General features: G+C 39.1%; 1 long non-coding RNA gene across 1 annotated transcript; it reads right to left on the bottom strand.

Annotated features, from left to right (window-relative positions):
• Window positions 1–5926: 5926 nt before the first annotated feature.
• Window positions 5927–9454, bottom strand: LOC107082953. Its single transcript, XR_001481167.1, has 3 exons — window positions 9305–9454; window positions 8316–8411; window positions 5927–6267 (listed from the first exon to the last, which is right to left on the bottom strand). It is a non-coding gene; the product is annotated as an uncharacterized LOC107082953 (long non-coding RNA).
• Between the last annotated feature and the right edge of the window lie 666 nt (window positions 9455–10120).

The raw sequence follows: 10120 nt of genomic DNA, 5'->3' as shown, positions 1-10120 counted from the left end.
ACCAAGGATTCGAATACTCTGGCACTGATGACTAATGGAAGACAGGTTAAATAGAGGTAGGAGCAGGTGGATCAGATGAAAGGTAATAAGAAACTGGGCGGAGCTAGGCAGGTGAATGGAATAAGTAATCAAGCAAGTCATCAGGGCCAAGATCATGACATGATCAGCCATGTGAGGCAAAACTCCACTATGTCAGAGCTGATTCGAAAAAAGCTTTTCCATCCCCTGTTTTGGAATGAACCCTTTTCAGAAAAGCCTCTTTTTAATTTTTTTTTTATTTTGCTACGTCTATCAAGCTATTCTGAAACAATACTTCGAAAGGCGCAATAGAAAAAGCTGATGGAAGTGCACCAACAGTATGGTGACAATGTAAATAATTCAAGAGGCTAATATGGTATATAATTTATATATATAAAGGCATAATGAGCTAGAAAGCAATATTTCTAACAACAATTTGCTCATTTTTGTTTTTGGTAATGTCAGAGGTAAACATGAGGAGTAACTTGTAATTTTAGACTTACCAAAGTTTTGGGGGTATCCAAACTATGGGAAGTCTGTAAGCAAGTCATAGTGACTTACAATGGTGATCCCTTAATATGGGAGCAGCTAAAACGACACAAACAAATTACAAGTTAAGTTTAAATCTTGGCTTTTCAAATTATGAAACGGTTAAGTAACATTTTAGGTAACATTTTCTAAAACTTTTAATGACAGACTTAATTCTTTGTGGGGGACAAAAGAGAAATTAAATAGCAAAGAGTGAGAGCCTATAATTCCCAGACCACTGTCTATTTCCAGCTCTGGCTCCCACAGCCGCTGGTGTTTTTAAAGCATTCCCAAGCAGTCGAGTCAGGAAATCAGAGTCTGTGCTCAGTTTATACAGTGGCTGAATGAAAGCTGTGCCCATCAAAACCATGAGGGGATTAAAACAACAACATCAGGAAGTGGATCGGAATTAACAAAAGGAGCTGTCTGAATCTGACTGAATGCCTTCAAAATGAGAGTTTAAACATCCAGGAAGAGCTTTCCCATTTGATGCTATGCTGTTTGTTGAACCTGCTCAAATGTTTATTTACTCAATCGGAAACAAATGTAAAAGCTGTTTTTATTTTTTTTAGTTTCAAGATATTTTAAACATACAGCGTGTGATCTATTTGTCATCATTAAATTGTTAACATGTTACTGTTTTATACTAAGACCATTAATGTTAAGAGGGAAACAATAAATGGGAAGTAATTACATGCCAGACCAAAAAGAAGAAATGATTTCATGGAGATGAAACTCAGCTTAAACAACCTCTGAAGCTTTCAAACAAAATTCTGAAATCATTATTGTTAAACTTCCTATTGGTAGGTCACATCAATACTATAATATCCTGGATTGAATCTGGATTCAGTTATATCAACTTAAACTGTTCTGGCGTAGGCATCCATCTGTGACATGAGACCTGAACTTCATAAGACAACACCTACAGGAAAAAAATTAAAAATTAACAAAAACAGCACTCCAATGGTGGAGCTATATCATCCCGAAATCAGGGCTCTGAAACCAGCTGCTTTAGAGACGCTGGACTGTCTTCTCTCTCGCTGGCTCAGTTGGATTTTAACCCCAAAAGGGTAGGGGAGAGGTCTTTGTCTGCTGCCTCGGCCTACGGGCCAGAGAGAGCTGAGCAACGAAGCCAAGCTCTTAATCTACGGTACCTGTCTGTCTACATTTCTACCCTCACTATGGTTATTCAATCCGGATTATGTCCTAAAGTATGGTATCCTTGACACCAGTGGTTGAAATGAGTTTTCTCTAAAGGGTAAATCTCCCTTAAAAATAGGGTGAGGAGCTATGCCTTCCAGGAGAGACTCATAGAGCCACTTCTTCTCCACATTGAGAGGAGAACCAGAGGTGGCTGGGAAATCGTAATCAGATGTTCCCAGGAAGCTTCCCTCAGGAGGTGTTCCCGGCACGTTCCATCGGGAGGAATACTAGGGGATGAACCAGGACACCCTGGAGGGACTATGGCTCTGGGTTGGCCTGGTAGCGCCTCAAGCTTTCCTCAGCAGTGCTGGAGAAGGTGTCTGGGCAGAGGGAGATCTGGGAGTCTCTGCTGACCCTGTGACCCAGTCCTGGATAAGCAGAAGAAGACGACATCACTCAACATCTGATCTGCAAAATATATAGTACATAAAAACGAAGAAGAAGTCATTTTGTTAACAGTTTAGAGCCACTGGCAACCAAGTTTCATTTTTTTGGCAGAAGTTACTTATATAGACTTTGTAGTTTGAGAAGTCCTTATGCCATTCTCTTAAATTGGGTCATAAAATGGAAAACCAAGGTCACATTGTCATAGATGAATAAAGATAGTTCAGTGGGTGAAATGGACATACAGAGAACTTCAAACCCCATCAACACCTCCTTTCTCTGCAAATCTCACAATTCTAAACTTCCACCATAAAACAGCGAATCCAAACGAAGCCCCAAATTGACATCATTTTGGGGATGTTGCCTTATTTGGTTCTGGCCTGTACTTTTGTCAAGCCCCGAAATTGACATACAGACCAGCCCACTGGTTCACGGCTCAAGAGAAAGAATAGAGGTAGATGTAAGACACCAGGTTAGCTGTTTAGCCTTTAAACACCCTATTCAGAGACCTTAAGGACCAAATACCCTATAGAGTCATTCTACGACCCCTTTAAACAAAGCTTTCAGAGCCTTTGAAAGACATTTCCCAAGAAGACCCAAGTCACATTTCACCAACATCCTCCACCATACTATATATAGTATACTATACTATATTGGTCTAATACATTATACACATTTTCACATATCCTGCTCTAATTCTAAGCCTGGTTGTTTTATCCAATAATTATTTATTTAGATGAGGCTGGATGACATCATCAAAAAGTCATTATGAGGAAAAAAAAAAAAAACTCTCTGTTGGGACAAAAATGCTCTTAGATTCAGAGATAAGCAGCTTTGTGGTTAATCCAGGCAAAAGGAAAGCCAGAGGGAGAGAAAAAAAAGCAGATTAAGTGCTCCACCACACTGACATTTCAGAAACATCTTTGTTTATTTTTAATAAAAAGGCAGCATTATAAAGTAAAGTGAAGATTATTTTCAATATCTGTCTGTTAGCTATTAGTTTGGTTTTTAGTGAAGGAAATCTGGTTGTTGATGTGCCGCAGGGCGGGAATGTCCAGGATCTGAGAGACACTGTGTTCTCTGCAGTCTGCATGTTTGATGACCGCCACAGCAGCGTCTCCCCATATGAAAACTTACCCAAAATGACCCATCCCCCCCCAACCCCCGCCCCCAAACCCAACCAGCAACATGCCCCAGCCTGGCACGTGCACACTGCCATCTTCTCAGCATGACTCCAGCAGGGCATGTTACAATGTGACCTGGTAAGGTCAAGGCACATCTTACAGCAAATATGTGTTTTCATAATAAAAAAATGCCCGAAATGGACGATTAATACTCCACTTTTCTAGTAATTTTAGTTATCCTTGCCTTTCAATTTCCATGGGGTATAAACATGGCATATCAGAGACAACCTTTTATTTCAAACACTTATCAAAATGGGTAAGATAAGAGAACACAGAACTAAAGTAAGGTAGATAGATGTGCTCAGTTGGAGAAATTCATCTAAATTTCGTATCTAGAGGTCACCAGGTCCTTATAACCACAATTTGAGATCAAAGTGTCTAAAAACCAAATCATGTTGAGCACTGACGCGAAATAAATCGTATTTTTCTATCAACAGATAATAAAAGAGGGTTTATAAATGTGGAAAGTTACACAACAACAGAGGGCCCGGGGCAGGATTGAAATCATCCAAAGGGATAAATCCCCTTGGTGAAGTAGCCAAGGCACTTGAGTCAGAGTGACAGAATCCCACACTGTCACATATAAATACTCCAAAAGGGAATTTATGCTACAAGGTTTTACCTGACATTAGGCTTGTTTGCCAATAAATGTAATTAGAAACACAGATACTCTGAGGGATAAATGACAGTCTTTATTTTTTAAATCAGTAACAAATCAAATTATTCAGTACCTCTTGATACAAAAGTAATTCATAAACATTTTACTCATTATGAATACAATTAATTTGACTGTAACAAAGAAATTCCAATTCCAAATAGAGTAACCCTCAGTTTGTTGGGGCTAACTGCGAATTTGCTCGACATGTTCATCAACTAACGTCACTAAATATTTATTCAGCAGCAGCAGCTTTTCAGTCTGGTTTCAGTCGTTTGGGGGCTTGAATTCACCAAACTATTCAGTCAAACCTTGGTCTGCTTTTCAAAGATGTACAGAAATGTCCTACTCTGAGAGGTTTCCTATGTTTTGCAAATATAAGGACACTAAATAGAAAAGTTTTAAAAATCAAAATGCTCGTTGTACCCACTCTCCACACCAATCCTTATCCGCATCCCTTTGTCTCTCCGGCTCAGAACCAGGCCGATTATTGTGACGCATCAGTGGTCAACCAATGATCGCTCTTCCTTTGGTCTTGTGTCCTCATGCTAGCATCACGTAGATGGCAAAGTAAGATTTTTACCCAGTTACATGAGAGATAGAAAGCGACAGGGAGGGGCTTGTGGCATGGGCAGAGGGAAAGGGGGTCACGTGGCACCCAAAGAGAACTCAGAGTGTCACAGAGCATCACATCAGCCTCGAGCAGTCATGCAAACACTGTAAAACTCCACGCCCTGCAAGAGAAAGAGGAGAACATGCAGAATATTTGCTGCAAATCTCAGTTGAATTTCTTTGCATGAGTTGGAGGTTTTGGTAATAATAAAGTTTTCAAAAAAAAAAAAAAATCTACCATGAAATCAAAACAAAAACAAGCCGATCTGCCTTCTATTTTGGTGCTCTTATACAACCTAACATGTTATATTCTCTGCAAAAATCCCATTTTCTCATTGCCCTATAAATGTATGCTTGCACTTGCAAACGAGGCACCAGTAGGATAATAAAAATGCAGTCTCACTTAGAATCCTTAACACGCGAATCAAGCGCACCACATCCTGTTGCGTGCAGATGACACCACAGATTCTCAGATGCAGGAAACAATGTCACGTTGCAGCTCAATGTGCCAACCTCGAGACTCCACCATCCCACTTTAGATTAAAAAAATCATCAAACATCCGCTTGAAATCTTTTAAAATAGTCACAGCTTTATTAAATCATTACAAACCAAAGTGTTACATTCATTCATCAATTTAAAAAAAAAACAAGACTTGTGAAGATTGCAATGATAAGATTTCTACACATACATGCCATTCTACTAAAGGTACATGATTGCATTAACATTGGAAGATCCTGCAAGGAAGACTCTTAAGAACATAGTCACACAGAGACAACTTTGTGATTTGTTAAACGATGAAATTACGCATTAATACAGTGAGTAGTTCAGAGTCCCTTTGCAGATCCACTTCAGCATTTTAAAAGGTTTCGATAGTGTTGTGCAAATATTCACTGACAGAAACAGCTCATATATACAGACAGATCAGTTTCTGATCTGGTCAGAAGGTTCTAAAAGATTCTGAAGGGAAAAATATATATAAAAAAAAAATATTAAGGTATTAAAAAGGTATAATTTCATCCTCTTTTAACCATGCTTTGGGTCTGCCATCACTTCATTAGGAGGAGCAGCTCAGTCAGCCCTCCCTTAAAAAGGAGAATTCAGAAAATAACCCTTTTTGGACAAATCATGTTTCACAGTGAAGTTTATTCTCCCTTTTATAGAACTGATGGCATCATGTAAGCATGCACCTTCGCTATGACTAATTCTCAGACCCGTTTGGCAGTAAACTGGTTTCCAAAAACCCAAACCAGTTCTCCCTGTGACCCCCAATAAGCAAATCCCCTTAAAAATTGCCAAAAGTTCTGGCAAGAATAAGTTTGAAAATTATTTCTTTATGATAAACCCTATAAAGCTCTGCCACTTATGTGTGGAGGATCCCAGGGAATCAGTGGATGGGTGAGATCAAAGACTGAGGTGAGAAAAGTGCTGTCCAGAGACACACCACCACATCTCGCTTCCTGCCTCCACCTCTGTGGTCTCCTCCAGTTGTCATTGGTTCATCCGTCATCTCAAGACTGTGGAGCGACCGCGTCTCTTCAGGGTGCCGGCTGGACGTGGACCTTCTCTGTCATCTGTTTGGCGCTGTAATAAGACAAACTAAGACCCATGATGGCCAGCATCATGGCGATCTGGTTAACGGTGCGGTCGTGTGACTGGGTCTGGACCTCACCAGCCACCTGCCTCTGGAGACACAGAAAGAGAAGGAGACAAAGGTCAAGGTTCATTAAAGGTATAGTGGAGGATTTTTATGAATTTTTGAAAAGACCTGCCCCGTCTACTTTGAAGAAAAAAAAAATGCACATGCACAACCCTGTACCTGCTGCCAAGAGGACACCCTTATTAAACGTGAGCAAAAGCATGCATAAGTCCATTTGTCCTCGTGCACACTATGTTTAAAAGTTGCTGTTTGCATCGCTCATACAAGCTTACTTTCCAAAAGAAGATTTGCAATTTTTCCACCATGTCAGACTCACCACCGGTAAGTAAAAATAGGGTGACGAGCACGTAGGACAGCCTTACGTAAACATATCACCAGAATGATTGACAGTTAGGAGGACCACGTATTTTGATGATCCACCCAGAAACTGAACATCCTCCACTATACCCTTATAATCTTACTTGTTGGACATGGAAATGATTCGTGGTGTTACAGCCGAATCTCCAATTCAGAAATCTTCAGTCATTCAGCTTGAAATGTTAAGCTGATATTTTACTAAAGTAGCATTTCAAGCATTTATTCAGTTTATTGGTTTATGTTCATTAAGAAGAAGTGATTGAAAAAGAAAATACTAGATTAATCAATGTCTAAAATTATTGATGGTTTCAATTCAAGTTCCCTTTTGAAAATTTTAAGAGAGCCATTTTAGACCTCTTCCCCATGTGACCAAGCAGGAACAGCCATTAAATATTTGGTAAACATTTTAATCAAAGGGGACCCGTGTCCTGTGTGGGAAGAAAAATATCAATGTAAAATCAAGAACGGGAAAAAGGGAAGAAAAAAAAACAAAAAACACACATACACAGATGTGTATGTAAATATATATATACATTCTCTACAATTTTATCCCATGAACAGCCAATCCCTTTGCTTTATAAAGATCAGGCATTTCAGATTTCTAAACTGAGAGACACTGTGAGGTCATTTATTATTTAAATTATTCACAGTCACAAAGAACAGCAGATCTATCCATTTCATTAGGTTGGACTGTTTTTGTTACAAACAGCTTATATTTCTATAATTCTTATTTGCTAGTAAAAACATAGTTTTAGGTAAATATTGCCATAATTCTAAGCTTAGTCTTTTCAAGTTCTCCATGTAAACTGATCTGAAAGCCTAATGAACAAAGCACTCAGTGAACCGTATAATCTCTAAAATTATTAAACTAACAACCAGTCTTCACATTAGAAAATTTATTATAATCCCACTACAGGGTCATAAACAGATTGATAGCCAGTAACTCCTCTGCTTGGTTTAATTCATCCGAGAGACGCTCTTTGTTATTGAATAAAGGAGAAATGACGGAAGCAAGAGTTCTGCACAATGAATGAGACATATGCTTCCCCTCGTGGAGGATTAGGAGGAACCAAGGATATAGAAATGATTAGTGCTCCCCCCCAGTTATGTTATAATCTGTTTCTGTAAAGTGCCTTTATTTAGATGGCATGCGATGTAAATTGGTTCTTTATTAATAAACCGAATTGAATGTTTTTTATAGAAGATCATGACTCGAAGAACTGCACAAGTGCTGTGACCTTGCCCACCCGTTGCTGCACACTGCACATTAGCTGGCTCAAAGAGAGCTACAGACTGCATTCTGGTTTACAGAAAGAAAAAACAACCTGCAGTTGTTCCTGATTGCAATAAAACAGTGGCAACTAACTAACGTGTTTTGCATCAGTCTTATCAACGTATAAAACTTCACTTGGTCGGACTACAGTCAGCATGTGTGTTAGTAAGAAGCTACCACAAATGTGGAAATGTGCCAACCAAACAATACCCCACTTTAATCGGCTTATTAAACAACAATCTCCATTTTCGCTCAAGCCCATGAATCAAAATTTTAAGTGTTACAATCAATACGCTGCTTATTCAACATTAAACACTAGGATCATTTTGAACATTTTAAATATTTATATTAGTGCAATAACGCAGAAAAACTGTGTTTTCAGTCAAGGCTGTCAAGCTGTGAAACTCATATACTAGCTCCTGGTTATTGTTTAGGCTAAATACCTGAAGAAGGCGGAAGTATCCAGGTGTAAGCCTGCCCAGTCTGATGATCATGTTTCTGAAATGATGGATCAGGGATCCTCTGGGATGGTTCAAAACCTATAATTAAAAAAAGATGAATAGCTTAAATATAGCTGGTGGAATTTATAGGAAAAACACAAAGAAATTCAACTTTAAAGTCATATCCTTGTCAAAATAGAAAACACTCCTTTGCGTTAACGTGCCAATAAACTAAAGCATCAGGAAAGAACATCTTTCGCCTGGAGCCATTGCACAAAACTGCACACGTGTGCAGAACATGTTTGATCGCTCCTCTGCAGAAATCTGAAATTCTTTATAATTTTGTCCCTCTTCGAAAAAAAAAAAATCTTCATTTTGCACTTCCAAAGTCGGGAAGTCCACTAATCCACCACTCAATGCCCTCCCTTCAGTTTAGAGTTATTAAATCATCATATTTGAACAAGATCTGGGTCAGAGCAACAGAGCCTGTATTTATGCTGCGTCATGAAGTGACACTACAGAACTAAAGTAATCTTCATTAATTAAGATGAATACAATTGAAATATTTGTGATAAAGCTTTGTTTGTCTTTAAAATGGCTGGACGACGGCGGTTGAAATGGACTGAAAATCATCCCTTTGTCTTGCTTCCTTTGATCCAACAATGTTCGAGGAGCAAATTTTAAGATTTGAAATTAGGTTCGAGAAATTAGGGTGGGGGGGAACAAGGGTGTTGGGGTGATAGATATAAACCCAATAATCTACGATGGCTTGTTTGTACAGACATTGGAAGGTTATGTGAAACCTGGGATGCACGATCCACATAAAAGGAAGCCGAATGACTCAAGAGAACTTATAAGGTATGAAAGAATAACACGCCAACCTGTGGAGTAACACCCCTGATTGCTAAAAAAAAATAAAAGTAGTTATTCCAAGCTTTGAAAAGATGCTCCTCGAGTCAAGAGCCAACGATGAAAACTGAATGATTTCTCACCGTCTGCAAAAACTAAAAGAAAGATCCCACCAGTTGGAACAGTGGGATCTTCTGCTTCCAAAAACAGGGGAAAAAAATAGCAGAAAAAGTCCCAACAGATGCCAAACAGGGATGAACCTGAACCAGAGAGCGAGCCTCTGCTCTGCTCTCCACCTTATATACAGCCCAGCTCTCACCCAACCAGATCTTCAGGCTCCACTGCGACACACGCCCACTTCTGCAACACACACACACACACAAACCGCTGTCCAAATTCATTACTCTCAGTGAGTCGTTTTCCAAAAACACATGCCTACCGCCTCCTTCCAAAATAAAACAGTCCGATACAATATGCTCATTCAGGTAGAACAAGGAAAATAAATAGAAAGAAAAAGGTTCATTTTCAGTGTATGGGGTTATATAACCGGCACGATAAGCACTTTTAATCTCTGTATAGGTCAGAGCTCTAGTTTACCAAACAGCCATCAAAAAGTGGATAAAATGCTGGAAAAAAACCCATCAGATTTATTAAAATTTAACGTCTATTTTTTTCCCCCAATCATGTTGTCAATTCCATAGCATTTCCTCTTCAGTGAGCTACTAGTTCAAAAGAGTCAAAGCTGCCCTTAATGCCATGTAACCTGAGCTCCAGTGCAAGAGGCATGAATCTGGTCCTACACCCTGTAGATCTGACGTCATGCAGCTCACACAAAACACTTAGTTTTAGCACTGATAAGCTCTGTATAAAAATGTATGAGGTATTGAAAAAAATAATAATCACACCTTACCTAAACACTAAATCATCTGGTGAGCAAACAACAAGAAAAGAGTAGCATG

This window comes from Cyprinodon variegatus, unplaced genomic scaffold (assembly GCF_000732505.1).
Source record: "Cyprinodon variegatus isolate N-32 unplaced genomic scaffold, C_variegatus-1.0 Scaffold66, whole genome shotgun sequence".
Classification (NCBI taxonomy): Eukaryota; Metazoa; Chordata; class Actinopteri; order Cyprinodontiformes; family Cyprinodontidae; genus Cyprinodon; species Cyprinodon variegatus.
Note: the sequence above shows the minus strand (reverse complement) of the source record. Positions and strands in the feature narration are given on the sequence as shown.